This window comes from Paramormyrops kingsleyae, unplaced genomic scaffold (genome assembly GCF_048594095.1).
Source record: "Paramormyrops kingsleyae isolate MSU_618 unplaced genomic scaffold, PKINGS_0.4 ups41, whole genome shotgun sequence".
Taxonomy (NCBI): domain Eukaryota; kingdom Metazoa; phylum Chordata; class Actinopteri; order Osteoglossiformes; family Mormyridae; genus Paramormyrops; species Paramormyrops kingsleyae.
Genome location: NW_027325979.1, coordinates 416,490 through 432,159, shown reverse-complemented (window position 1 = coordinate 432,159; position 15,670 = coordinate 416,490). Strand labels below are relative to the sequence as shown.

The 15,670-nt window shown below is 42.1% G+C and overlaps 1 long non-coding RNA gene across 1 annotated transcript in view; it reads left to right on the top strand.

Moving 5' to 3' along the window:
• The first annotated feature begins 7,555 nt into the window (after positions 1-7,555).
• The window catches only part of LOC140586347 (uncharacterized), a 44,027-nt gene continuing 35,912 nt past the window's right edge, over positions 7,556-15,670 (top strand). Inside the window, exon 1 of the long non-coding RNA XR_011988177.1 lies at positions 7,556-7,622. This is a non-coding gene — a long non-coding RNA (uncharacterized lncRNA). The remainder of the gene's footprint in view (positions 7,623-15,670) is intronic.

Sequence of the window (15,670 nt, the reverse complement as noted above, 5' to 3'; positions counted from 1 at the left end):
ACACCTCGTCTTCACTGATCAATACAGCAGGAGTGGGGGAGAGGGGGGTTGCAGGAGGTGTGAATGGTGTTCTCTCAGGAGTTGGGGAGAGGGGGGATGCAGGAGGTGAGAATGGTGTTCTCTCAAACCTGCAATAGAACTCGTTCAGATCGTCTGCCAGTTGTTGATTCTCCACAGTGCTGGGGGATGGTGACTTGTAACTGGTGATGTCTTTCAAACCGTGCAAGTTATTAGCTTTCTATTAAAACGTAGGCTATGTAGTTATTAATTTATTTGTAATAAGGAATTTATAGAGAATTGTCATAGCAACAGTATGGATGGCATCAATAATTTAGCTGGCTTATATTTTTATATATTTTTACGTCGCACCGCCATTCTAGATATCTGAAATGGTAATAGGGAAACATACTGGCGGAAGACTTCAAGAATTCAATTTTGGATATCCAGAATGTGTTAATTCTGGATATCTGAAATGTAATTGTGGATATCTGAAATTGAAAGCCCAATAGACATGAATGGCAAAAGTGACGTAATTTCTCCTAGGAAGAATGACATTATGGATATCTGAAATGGCAATTGTGGATAGGAAGAATGTCATTGTGGATATCTGAAATGCTCTTTTTGACTACGAAGAATTGAATTACGGATATCTGCAATACATATCCAGTCTAGCGATTAAATGTTAAAACGGCTTGCCATAGGAGCGGTCTCTCTGTCTCGCTCCAATTTCGCTCCGACACCGCTCACACTAGGACTCTGAGGCGTGCCCAAATCTACCCAGAATTCATCTGTAGTTATCAAGACTGTTACACAAATTGGCCGAGATGGAATTCGAAAAGTATTTCACGAAGGAAACTGATAGATCATACAAGTGTACTATTCCTATCAAACGTATAGATGACAATAATTTAGAGCAAGAACAACAATGTGATGAAACTGTTTCAGTGAGTAAAGATTCACTTTGGAATCACTTTTCTCAAAAACATGAGTGTGCTACGCGAACAGGCGGAAGCCAGTTCCGAAGTTCGGAAGTTTTATATGGTTGTAGCATATCAAGTCTATAAAGTAAATAAAAGTATAAAAGCCTATAAAGTAAATATTGGTAATCAAATAAATTAGTTTTGTCATTCAAAGTAGGTCTAATAGGATTTTGTAATTTCACGTAACGCTGTCAGTGAAATTTTATTTTATAGAGACGCAGCAGCAGCATCAACAGAAAAAAATTGAGGAATTTAAAACGTGGATGCTGTTGTGAATCGGGAGAAGGGCGAAAGAGCAGTGCGCAGTGAAGCAGAGTCCGGGAGCAAAAAATCCAAGGTAAAGGGATTTATTGAGGGCAGACGGACATACAGGGCACAGACTTCCACAAACGTCAATGACAGACCTGGGGAAACAGACTTGAACGCGGACTAAATACAGTGGTACCGCCGAACTCGAAATTAATCCGTTCAGAACTATGGATCGAATCCTAAAAAGTTCGGGTTCTGATCGAATTTTCCCCATAAGAAATAATGGAAAACCAATTAATTGGTTCCCGGCCCCAAAAAATTACACCTAAATATGTTTTTTTTAGCATTTAAACACAAAATTTACCGGATAAAACAAAACGAGCATATACCGTACTAAACACATCTAAGCACATTTATCAAAACAGTCATTTGTAAAGTAAGAAAATAAATGTATCCAAACCAGGGCCGGAGTGGGACTCCTTTTCAGCCCTGGAGTTTCAAGCCTTAGACCGGCCCACTTTAGTTCACGACTGGACTATATTAAAATAACGTCATTTCCAATTCAGTGCAAATACAGTAGCCTAAGTGTTGCTTCACAGTGAAGTTAACACAATGTTTAACAGTATCAAAATCTATTTTCTGTAAGAATTAGTGCTCATGAATATCCAAACCATGAAATGAAAAAATATCAAATAAATACAAATATATATTTAGCTATATGTATAAAATAAAGATTAAAATAAAATGTATTAAACTTTCTAATGACACTATCATGTCTTTTTCAAGGAAACAGCTGCTTTATAACTTCAAATATTTTTCATAAATATGAGAACATTAAAGGGTAAATCTCCAACACTATTCTTTAAAACATCACAATGTCCTTTTCTGCAATATCTGAATATATATTCTGTGCAAAATTGTTCACAGATATCCAGTCCTTAAACACAAATAAAGAATAAAACAAGTATTGCACTATTATCTGCAAGACTTTTTTTTAACCTGTGGTACAACAGCTTACCTGTGTTTTCCACATTGAGAGTCTCTTGCATGATACAACTGGGTCCTGGCTCTGCGTCTGACACTAAATGAAATTTTTTAAATATTATATATATTTATCACCACAAATTTCTCCTTTTTAGCTTTCTGATGAAGTTAAGTCAGATTTATTAATGTAGTAGATCATCTGATGTCATTAATTATCTCAGGGCATTTTTCATTGAGCAGGTGTAATATTCATTAATATTAATATTAATTATTCGAATTCTTATATTCACTCAATGACAATCCTACCTACCCATTCTAGTGTGTTGGGCTCATGACTTGTGCTTGGTAACGTTACGGGGCCTGGCTCTTCACTGTTAGCAGCAAACTGGACTAGAGGCTGCTGCTGCTGAAGAGCTACAGTACAAAAAAAAGTTCGATACATAAACATGAACGGTGGTTTGCAGACATCGTTGTTTTGCACTGCTCCTAACTAGCTTAACGTTAACTTACTGGCCGTTTCATCGTCTTCATGTGTTGTTGTACTCTCGCTGCCGCTGGTTTTAACGAAAAATGTACTCAGCTTAGTACATTTGGCCGCGTCAGTTTCTAGAGCTTTCTTTTTTTTTTAATTCTGGCCTTTTCAGCGCCACCTTTTCGCTTTTTATTATCCATTTTTCATCTCTCGTGTATCTCTTAACAACTGATTTTGATCTGTTGAGCAAAGTGCCGCTGTCGGGGAAGTCGAATGATAATTATGTCATCATTAACCTGCAGGCTGTATTCTGCTCATGGGGCTGCGAGAAAATAAATAAAAAGAGTGGAACTGCGGTAAAATGATGAATAAAAAGAGTGAGGCTATGGTTAAATAAATAAATAAATAAATAAATAAACAAACAAACAAACAAATAAATAAATAAATAAAAAAGTGCGACTGCTATGACTGCAGGCAGCTATGGACACCGGCCCTTGCGGCCAAAAAACGGACCGGCCCACTGGGAATTCTCCCGGTCCTCCTGATTAGCCAATCCGGGCCTGATCCAAGCAATGTGTCCTACCCCGATCGTCCGCTCCTTCCGTGTGCCACGTTAACCCCCGTCTCCGCCGGGTCCGTGGATGAGAAGAGATTCACAGCTGACACGGGGAGAAGTTGCAAATCACCAGTTTATTCTCTGACAGATTGCAATACGGGAGCAGCCATCTTACATACATTCAGCATGTACAGGAGGAAGCTCTGCCATATGTATCAGCTGTATCCCTTTTAAAGCCCTTTGGGCATCTCCCCCCCTCTCTCGGTACCTTCCGACACTTGCTCTAGTTAGTTGGTTAGTACTTGTCCTTGTGGAAGGCTACAGATATGTAAGGGCCGCTGACGTTTTTCTGTCTGCTCCCCCTATCGGCCCCGATTAGGTAACCTTGCCCTGCTGGCGCCAGTCAGTTCTCATTTCAGTTAACTGCATTTTTTAGAATGAACCCCCCCCCTTTCATCATGCCCTGCTTTAAGCTATATTCTCCTTTTCCTCTATTCATTGTATGTTCTTTATAATTCTATTGAATCCCACAATTACCCCTTTTGATCATGCTGATTATTAATATTTTGCCTTATTTATGAAATTTTGCATTCCCCCTTTTCATCTCCACTAGGAGATCACCCTATTGGCGGGGGAGGTGTAGTTCAAAGCTGTCCAGAGGACCTTTGCCCATCTCCGGCCCGACAGGCAGGAGAGGCATCATCTGTGCATAGGTGTCATCCCGCTTCTCTATTACGGTAGTAATGAGACGACTGACAGTGCGCGCAGGCAGGGAATATAACAACACCCGCAAGTAACTAAAATTGCAGCAAAAGTAGCAATGGATAATAAAAGCGAGCTCATTAAGCCTTTCCACTGTCCAAACACCGAGGTCAGCCAAGCATCCCAGATGTTATTGATCCCGGAGTGCCCATGCATCGTTTTGGAGAGGGTCCGGAGACCCTCGAGTGCCCTGGTCACTGAGCCGTCTGGTGCTGTGTTATTAGGAATGCAAGTACAGCATACCTCCCCGAACATAGCGCACACTCCCCTCTTTAGGTCTCCAAAGAGTTCCACACATAATCCTGTCCATCCAGCCTAGGAAGGAGGGTAAAAACCCTGAGCTTCAGGGAAATTCCACTCCTAGCCCACCACAGGCGCGGCCCCCCTTCGGGGTCCATGGCTGGCATGGCTCACAAACTACTAATCATTAATACTTTAAGCATTTTAAACATCACACATAACACACTTGTTTCCCCCAACATTCCCCTTTTTATCTTGATCTTCATCCTGGTCCTAGTGTTGTCTGGCGGTGGATGAGGTGCTTTTGTTCTTTCTGGTCGTTGGAGCAGGGGTGGACTACCCTGCTCTGGTTGTTCAGGTCAGGGGATTATTGTGCCCCTTCTGTTGAGACCTGAGTTGTGTCTAGTTCAGCCGAACTGACGCTCTGGGTTCCTTCCCTCAGGGCCTCCTGGATCTCTGCTGTGGTTCTCCCTGGGTCCTCCGCAGCCGCACACTGGCTCCAGTGAAACCACGTGTCGCCTTTGCCTTTCAGACGAATCGCATGTGACGTCCTCTCAGTGACGTGAAAGGGGCCAGTCCACCTGGGCTTTGACCACTTCCGTTTCATGACTTTCAGGAGGACCCACTCTGGTCTTGCCTCCTGGATCTGTTTAGAAAAATCTGCAACGAGACCTTGCAAACAATCATAATATGCCCTAGGATTTTGCTCCCCCTTCTCGTCGGGGGTCTAGGTTAACCCTTTCTGGGGTCCTGGGAACTGCCTACCTGTCTGGAGCTCAAAGGGGGTGAAACCGGTCCCCCTGTTTATGGAACACCTCACTGATATCATTGCCAGTGGTAAAGCGTCAACCCAATTAATTTTGGTCTGCGCGCAGATTTTTGCCAATTTTTGTTTTATTGTTTGGTTCATTCGCTCCAATTTTCCCTGGGACTGCGGATGATACACACTTCCGAACGCATGTCTCAATCCCAACACTTTCTCCACCGTCTGGAGGTCCTCGTTCTTAAAGTGGGACCCATTGTCTGACCGAATCCTGTTGGGAAACCCATGTTGTGGTATATACTGATTTCCCTGCGGGGGTCCCGTACCCTCCGCTCCTTAAAGTTCTACTTCTTCACACACGATGCCTGCACACAATCCCTAGACACAATGCATACACAATACATAGACATACCCAATATACACTCACCTAAAGGATTATTAGGAACACCTGTTCAATTTCTCATTAATGCAATTATCTAATCAACCAATCACATGGCAGTTGCTTCAATGCATTTAGGGGTGTGGTCCTGGTCAAGACAATCTCCTGAACTCCAAACTGAATGTCAGAATGGGAAAGAAAGGTGATTTAAGCAATTTTGAGCGTGGCATGGTTGTTGGTGCCAGATGGGCCGGTCTGAGTATTTCACAATCTGCTCAGTTACTGGGATTTTCACGCACAACCATTTCTAGGGTTTACAAAGAATGGTGTGCAAAAGGGAACAACATCCAGTATGCGGCAGTCCTGTGGGCGAAAATGCCTTGTTGATGCTAGAGGTCAGAGGAGAATGGGCCGACTGATTCAAGCTGATAGAAGAGCAACTTTGACTGAAATAACCACTCGTTACAACCGAGGTATGCAGCAAAGCATTTGTGAAGCCACAACACGCACAACCTTGAGGCGGATGGGCTACAACAGCAGAAGACCCCACCGGGTACCACTCATCTCCACTACAAATAGGAAAAAGAGGCTACAATTTGCACGAGCTCACCAAAATTGGACAGTTGAAGACTGGAAAAATGTTGCCTGGTCTGATGAGTCTCGATTTCTGTTGAGACATTCAAATGGTAGAGTCAGAATTTGGCGTAAACAGAATGAGAACATGGATCCATCATGCCTTGTTACCACTGTGCAGGCTGGTGGTGGTGGTGTAATCGCGGGGGGGATATTTTCTTGGCACACTTTAGGCCCCTTAGTGCCAATTGGGCATCGTTTAAATGCCACGGCCTACCTGAGCATTGTTTCTGACCATGTCCGTCCCTTTATGACCACCATATACCCATCCTCTGATGGCTACTTCCAGCAGGATAATGCACCATGTCACAAAGCTCGAATCATTTCAAATTAGTTTCTTGAACATGACAATGAGTTCACTGTACTAAAATGGCCCCCACAGTCACCAGATCTCAACCCAATAGAGCATCTTTGGGATGTGGTGGAACGGGAGCTTCGTACCCTGGATGTGCATCCCACAAATCTCCATCAACTGCAAGATGCTATCCTATCAATATGGGCCAACATTTCTAAAGAATGCTTTCAGCACCTTGTTGAATCAATGCCACGTAGAATTAAGGCAGTTCTGAAGGCGAAAGGGGGTCAAACACTGTATTAGTATGGTGTTCCTAATAATCCTTTAGGTGAGTGTATAAACACAGTGTGTGCAACCTCTCCTCCGTCTTAATTTACCGACGGGCCACTGGACACTTCAAACTGCTCAATTTGACATATCCAATGTGCAGATTTTCCTCAGAATAAACGCAAGACAGCTGATAAGATGGGAATTGACACGGGGTTAACGAGGAGGGCGTGGCACACACGAGGACTGGAGGCGCAGGTCATGACAGATGCTTAGCCTGTATATTCTTTAGCCTATTAAGCCCACTGATTCCTTTATTTTTAAAAGGAATCCATTTTTGTGTGGAATGCCATTTCCAAACCTGTCCGTTGTTGCCTATAGGCCTATGTTGTTTAAAAATAAATATTTTCTGTTCTGAGTGGCAATGCTGCCGTTGCTCATATTTCGGTTTAAGGTGACATTTGTTAGGCATACAGATTATGTGTCCCTCTTTTAAATTGGAGCGAGCGTGGAGCGATTTGACTGGAGCGGGAGGAAATTTTAGTGGAGCGAGGAGCGATGTTGGGCGGAACGGCTTAGTGCGAATTAGAGCGGAGGAGCGGGCGGAGCTAATAGCCTCGCGAGCGAGGAGCGCTCGCGCGGAAGTTCTCTGCGCTCCACTCCGCTCACATGCTCTGGTCTGAATAATTAAACTTAAAAAAAAAAAAAAAAAAACTAACAGCTCGTTGCGTGCATATTGTGAAGATAAATTGGGCGATTATTGTGAAATAGGGATACCTGCCTAAATGGGACAGTTAAACTTTGCAGTTATATGTTTATTATTACACGTGTAGCAGGGTGGACTTTTGTGGTAGAATTGATTATTTCCGGTAGGGGCGTGTATTTTACATACCTTGCCGTTATAAAAAGGCAAGTGGATAGCACACCTATGGTGCGGTGCCGTCATTGGCATTTCCTAATCCGGTAACCCCCTCCCCCCTCCCGGACTGCAGTGGCTTGGTGGCACGCTGGCTGTGTGTTACCTTTATTGTGTGTCTTGGCGGTAGGTGGCTGTTTTATTAGCGCTAATACTCTGCTGGGTTTTAATGACTAACAGTCATTTTATATTGCAGTATCGGGAAGCGAGAACAAGTGCGCTTTGTGGGTGCAATTGCGTTGCAGCTCCAGGTATGATTGTGAGTTAGTTTGGTGGCGGGGCTTATAGGTACTTGTTGGTGTCCAATTGAGGTGTTTTTATTTTACTTACGGTTGTCAGGATTATGGTCTCAATTTGTCATCTGTTCCGGTGTACGTCTCCAAGTAGGTTTTTTTTTTTTTTTTTTTTTTAGATGGTTTTCTTTTTGCAGTAATTGTTGTTTGTTGTTGCAGGCAATGTAAAAGTTTGGGCCTGCACTGTCGCTGCTGTTTTGCCTACGTCTGTTTTGTTCCGTGTTCTGGGGGGTATTCCAGAAAGCTTGGTTAACTTACCATTTGGTAAATCTTAACCTCTGGGTTGATATACCCCAACCCCGCATACCATGAGTATGTCGGTTCCAAAACACCTGAGAAGAGTAAGTTCAATCAACCTCCTATTGCTTACCTAGAGTTAATGCGCGTGCACCGTGCATACATAAAGACGTTTTCAATTGATCGCCGATTTCACGAGTCAGAATGGAAAATCAAAGTGAAAAAAAGAGAGCGGCATGCTTCACAGAGGCGGAGTTGGAAGTTTTAATGCACGCATACGAGGAATTCAAGCCAATAATAATGAAAAAAGCAATACGGCTGCATCGGCTAAAGAAAGAGTTGGCTTGGCAAAAAATAAAGGACAGAGTAAATGCGTGTGTATTAAATTGCAAATTTGACATCGCCTCCCCTTTTATTATAATGCAAAATAATTAAACACATAACCCTTCCGCATCCTTTTTACTGTTAAATCACTATGAAAGCATTTACTTTTCCTGCCATTCATTTCTTTAGGTTAAAATAACAATGTGTATCGACTAGGAATATATGGTTTCTTATTTAATAAGGTGTAATCCTTCTGGAGACAGAAGAACTTTGAGCCAAGTCAAAATGAAACACAAAAACATTCTGCAAAAAGGTAATTGATTACACGATCACTTAACTATTTATTAAACACGATTTAGTATATTCTTTCATGTAGCTAATAGAAAAAAGGCTGAAGCCCGTCTAACTGGCGGGAGCCCACCACCACCTCCCCTCACCCCATCTGAGGGCAACCAGTGGTAACCAGCATTGTACTGTCCTGTAATGATTACCTATAGTTAGTGGAAAAAAGTAATGAGTTTGATGATTTTAACAAGGCAAAAAATTAAGGATACAAAATCAAGTTACCTGCACATTGATACTATGAATAGATTTCCTCCGCTATCTCGCTGTACTTGTATAGTGACAATAAAGACATCTATCTATCTATCTATTAACATAGTCTCCCTCATTTATTGAAGGAGCTTTAATAGGTGCCATCAATGCACCCAATTATGAATGAATGAATGCCTTTTATTGTCACTATACATGTATTACATGTATTCCAAATTACATTTGGAAACCCTGAAATACAAAGTCATATAGGGAAGTATCAAGTGTGTGTGTGTGCAGGATGAATACATGTAGGCTATAGATATAAATAGTATGACTATATATTAAATATGCATCATAGATTTTACTACAAAGGACAAACTTACCACTCTGTGGAATTCCTCTTTAATAACACGCAGAGCTTTATGGACAGGGAACTGTATAAACGTGTGTAAGAAGCGTTAAGTACCAGACATACTGTGCGAACGGCTCTACACACAGTTGCCTTTCCTATATGCTCTGCGTCGCCCATATTGTACAAAAAATGCCCTGACGCAAAAAACCGAAGTGCTATGCACAGAATGTTTTCTGTGCTAAGCGCAGACCCGCGGTTTGGGTTTGTGACATTTGCAATATGCGGTTTCAAGAGATGTTAAGTAAATGAACGATTCTTTTGAAAACTGATAACGCTTTTTCAAATAATCATTAGGAAATGACAAGACATATCAATACGCGGTCTTATAACTCTCTCCCGGCGAAAAAAACCTTGTATAATTTATGCCTCCACGTTCACAGGATCGTCATCAAAAGGGCACGCCATGCTCAGTAACCTTCTGCAACAAACTTACCCTGGAACATAACCTGCTCAGTAGCAGGTTATCTTCAGAGAGTAAGCTGCTATGGTTACGTACATACCCAGAAAGTTAACCTCCGTTTTTGGAACCGAAAGTTGAGGTTATCCACTAACTTACCCTTAAACTTACCCGGGTATGTCACATAACCTGCTTTCTGGAATACCCCCCTGTTCATTTTGGGTTTTCTTGGCTATTCAACGCCGCCCGACAACTGATTGAACGCTCCTGATCGTGGGAGTCTTGGGACGCGTCAAGGATCATCGCGTCGTTTCCTGGTTCCTGGAGCAGTTAATTTACCTAGGATTGTGGTTTAACAGACGCTGGGGCTGCCCTTCCTGTTGGGGACTGCTACAGGGAAATTATTGTTGTTCGTTGTTTTCTTGTCCACTGATTTTTAGTATAATACCACGCCGATTCGTGGTTACTGTTTTATATACATTTCTTTTCCGTTTGTGGTATACCAGTGGCCGTCGTTGGTTGACCGGCTGGGGAACAGAATTGATTGGTCTGGGGTGGTGGTCATACGTTCACCGTGTGCTGTATAATTGTGTGGTGGAGCACGTGTGTGTGTTTGTGTGCGTGTGGTAGTGGACTTAATTCCCCCTTTAGATCAACTTTATGGAATAGCTGTTTCTTGCTGGTTAGTCTGCGAATAGCCGGAGTCTGGTCGCTGGTTCTTTTCTCTTTCCCCCCCCCCCTTTGGGATTGCTGATATTAAAGTGTTTTATTTCCAATAAATGGTTATTTGTATAAAACACGTCTCCAGCTCCACTCAGTAAGACGAACCTGTGTGCTCTTAATTTAGAGTAATATTTCCTGGGGTGAAATTCCCCAGGTGGCGTAGTCGTGTACCGGTATTACTACCCGCTTGCCGCCACACACGGCTCTCTGGAATGCTTGATTCTGATTGGTCAGTTGAGACATTTGCAGGTTTGTTCTTTTCAAATAACCGCTCCAAAGTAAACGCATAGCTATGGAAGCCCGTTTCCGCCAGGTAGTAAAAAAAATATAAGCCACGGAATCTCGCAATTGCGACTTAGTAAGTCGCAATTGCGACTTTATATCTCGCAATTGCGACTTTATATCTCGCAATTGCGACTTTATATCTTCAATTAAAAGGACCTGGATTTCACTTAAGCATCGGTGTCATTTTAATGACAGAATCGTGTTGTCCAGTACACATACAACGATGCCCACCGATTATTTTTGCGCTTCAAACCATTTCATGATTTGTGCAAAATCGTGTTAATAGCTAATATTATAGGTGCTGTCAGCTGTAATGACATGGTGGTTTAGCATTTTGGGCTCATGGCGACTGATGCACACCCCTTTGTTTCCCAGATTGCTTTACGTACAAATCTTAATTAATTTCTGAATGTTTGAATGTATCCGTATAATGTGCAATGGGACGTACAATACATGAATGGGTTAATAACTTTAAAACTAGACAAGACAGGCACTTCTAGTGAAGTGTGCTTTGATCAGTGGACTACAGGGAACAATGCACACCCCTTGGATTTTCAGAATAACTTTCTCTCTATCAGTTATTAATTATATATTGTATCCATATTACATGGCATAGGGGTAATGCACTAAAGGGTTAATTGCTCTGAAACAAAATGAGACAGTCATGTCCTATGAAGTGTGCCTTGATCAGTGGAGTCAGGGGGCAATGCACACCCCTTGGATTTTCAAGATCACTTTCTGTCTAACAGTTTAATTATTACATCATATCCATATTACATGCCATTGCTTCATTTCATACATATTGACAGTTAATTGATAACACAAATTAATCCATAAGTAAGTTGTAAAGTGTGATTTAGGCAGTGCACCGTGGGACAAAGTAAATGTATCACAGCTGAATTGCTTGATTACGTGTTTCGTAATCGGTGTGCATCGTTGTCTGTGTACTGGACAACACGATTCTGTCATTAAAAACGCCCCACCTTATTCCCGTGAAAAGTTATTAAAGCTAGAAACTTGTTTCGAGATACTAAGTCGCAATTGCGAGATATAAAGTCAGAATTCTGACTTACTAAGTCGCAATTGCGAGATATAAAGTCGGAATTGCGAGATATAAAGTCGGAATTGTGACTTACTAAGTCGCAATTGCGAGATATGAAGTCAGAATTCTGACTTACTAAGTCGCAATTGCGAGATATAAAGTCGCAATTGCGAGATATAAAGTCAGAATTCTGACTTACTAAGTCGCAATTGCGAGATATAAAGTCGGAATTGCGAGATATAAAGTCGGAATTCTGACTTACTAAGTCGCAATAGCGAGATATAAAGTCAGAATTCTGACTTACTAAGTCGCAATTGCGAGATTCCGTGGCTTATATTTTTTTTACCACCTGGCGGAAACGGGCTTCCATACATAGCCGGTACTACTTGTATGTTTAAAATACTGGACTCTGACCACCGCTGACAGACAGAAATGGAGCAGTATACTCTCATCAAATCCTGACAACAGCTTGGCAAGCAGTAAGTGTTCGTATTAAACATAATATTTATCATAAAATTCAATCACCAACATAGTTTAATGATAAGTGTGATTTTAGGTGCAGTAAACAAGTCCATAGAGAACTTTCGCTGACTCTACCAAAAACATCAACTTCAACATCCCCGCTGGGACCACATTTACAATGTCACAGTTCACAATTAATGGAAATGTGCAATTTAATACTTGTAAGTAAATAAAATACATATGTTATTATATAATCATATGTAGATGTTATAAATTGTCTTACTAACATTTGAATGTTAGTCACGTGGTACTATATCATTTCTCGGAAGGATAAAATTGTATATTTAAAACATATGCCAATAAAATGTTTCAAATTCATATTCATGTCCAGTTTTTTTCCTTATGTGGCAAGTAGCCGTGTAATAAGCAGGATAATGTACAGGCAGCCGGTAGTTATCGCGAAATAAGCCCCTTCAGTGTGATGCAAGACCCTCCGCTTCGCGTCGGGTCCTGATCACACTGTCGGGGCTTATTTCTGCGGTAACTACCGGCTGCCTGTACATTATCCCTTACGTAACGCTTTATTCTCTTCTATATAGTGTTCAATGGGCATGAATTTATTTAGAATGGTATCAAGTCGGGATTCAAGACATTGAGATTTTGTCAGAAAGCAAATTTACAAAAAGTGTCACATTTTAACAATACACACCCTATGTAAAATAAATTTATCAAATGTATAACATCGTAACAATCATAATGAAGCAAATGCCATCTAAATCTTGTGTTCCGCACGCCCGAGTTCTCATAATAAATGCATGCGCATTATACGGCAAGCCAGTCTGCCAGGAAATGGACCCCCTGCCTATGGCCCATTAGGAAAGATTCACACGGATGAATGTTATTGCACGGATCAGCAGCACTCCTATAACTATTTTGTAATATTTGATGCTGGGACCAGAAACTCCTGGCAGACTGGCTTGTTTTTAAAAGCACTCCCCCAAACAAATAAAATTCGGCATCAAATACTTAGGACTGATGCTCATAATATCTAGCACTGGCCCCCGGGATGGTTTTATATAGCCTGTTTTTACTCGTATGTCGACCTCCTGTTTCCATGGTGAATTAAAAAAGTGTGCAAGATTTACAGTTAATTGAATCAATAATGCATAATTTCCAATTCACTTGCTGGAGCTGGAACTGAAATTGGAATTTCTACTTGCTCTAGGATCACAGAATTGGAATTGAATTGGAAATGCAGAAAGCATAATTGAATTAAACTTAATTCCAGTGCATTTTGGAGCAGGTGGCAGTCAAAGGCAGGGGCTGTAGTTACCAATTGTTGCCTACCAAAACTTACTTTAGAAAATTGGAATGTAATCTCTCTGGTGGAAAAAGAGCCTGAGTTGGTGAAAGAGGTAAAAAAGTACATCTAGATATAACCAAGCTCACCGTAATGCACAGCTGGGGCTCTGGAATCAAACTCCTGGAGAGGTGCTGATTCAATTCCACTTTGGAGTTTCTCTGGGTGAGAGGCATTGGGCAGGTGTGGGTCTACTCAATGCCCCCTGTTTCAACACTAGTATGCTGGAGTTTCCTCTGGTGAATATGAGGGTCATCTCCCTTTAACTTCAAGTCAGGGGATGGTCTCAAACTGTTGTCTGTGCTTATGCACCAAACAACTGTTCAGAGTATTTGGCCTTCTTTTTAGACCCATTTCCAGACTTTCTCAGTCAACCATTCTTTAAATCCACTAGCTATTTTTATTATCATTCTGGTCATAGAGGGTAGAAGATTTTATCTTTATTTTTAATTGTGTGGTGTTATCTTTATTATATTTAGGGTATTTACATTTTTTTGGCATTCCAATGTTTGAATATTCTTAAGAATTAAGAGTTCATTGCTCTTTGAAAGGGTATACTTGCATTATTATGCTAATATATTATAATTCTATCAGTAGCATAAAATGGTCTTAAATTGACAATAATAATGTTTACCATAGTTATTTCTGGGCCAATATATTGTCTAACAAAAGTAGTTATTGTGACAGGCTTAATCCCACTAACATGTCTTCCCTGGTGGAAGTAGAGTTGTAGATCTTGGAGAAAGACTTGCCCATCACTGGGGCTGAGGTCACTGAGGTAGCTAAAAAAACTCCATGGTGGTTTGTCACTGGGGGTGGATGAGACTCACCCTGACTTCTTGTAGGCTCTGAATGTCGTTGGGCTGTGTTAGCTGACAGCCCTGTGCAATATTGATGGAGGTTGGGGACAGGGTCTCTGGACTGGCAGAGTGGAGGGGTATTTTACAACTTCCTGGGGATCACGCTCCTCCTTGGGAAGGTCTTTGCCGGGGTACTGGAGAGGAGGGTCCATCTGTTGGTCAGAAAAGCAATGTGGATTCTGTTCTGGATGTGGAATTCTGGGTATGATATTAAACTGCATCCAGAATCTGCAAGCGGTCCTCCAACTTGCAGGGAAAATTTTGGGGGTTGGTGGCGGGATTGGTACTCTGTGAGGAAACACAAAAGATAGATGCTGGCACAGATCAGCAAGGTAAGCAGAAGTTGGTACACGAGGAAACAGGCACGGGAATGAGCACTCAAACTCAGGAAGAACTATGGAGATCTTGCAACAAGTTAGTGAGCCAGACCTCCAGATATACAGCTAACACATAGAAGATAGGGAACAGCTGAGAGAGGCGTGGTTCCAAGGAGGGGCCACTGGGGTGATCATGGAAAAGAAGTATTTTCCCGGTCAGGCATGTCTTGACGAAGGGACCGCCTTGAGGGGAGCAGCGGAGGTGGGGGATGTCTAGGGTGATCCATGACATACTCCAGCCACAGACAGCACCAACAAAACAGGCATGACACCTTTCTGCTCTCCGCCTAAGTAGCTTTGCTGCAGCCGCTCACAGGAAGGCTGCACATATCTGTAGGTGTAGGTGGCTACACCTATTTTTGGTCTGGTCGCACTGATGAGTTTGCATGCAGTTTATGTGAGGAACTTGCAGATTTGGGTGCCGATGCTAATGTGATGTGGGGGACCTAGAAGAAGATCTAGAAGGTTGCTGATAGTTGTGTTGGTGTTGCTGGTGTTCCCAGAAGGAGGTGCTTCATCTCAAAGGGCACCCTGGATATTATCAAGAGGAGTTGCAGCCTATGACTTGGTGGCAACTCCAGTCTGCCCTGAAAACTGAGTAGGACAGCTGTGAGGGCTCTGAGGGCTGATAAGGAGATGTTTGTTAGACGAATCTGTGAGCAGGTGACACGCCATCTGTGGTCTAGTGACCCATGTCCTGTTTACAGAAGAATCGAAGCATTACGTACATCTGAATCTGTTCCTTGGAGACTTGGAGTGAGGGCAGGTGATGGAATGGTCCTTACTGATGACACAGCAGTTGTGACCCTCTGGGCCAGCTACTTTGAATAGTTGATTAAAGCTGCTCCATTCAACGAGTGTCTAGGGC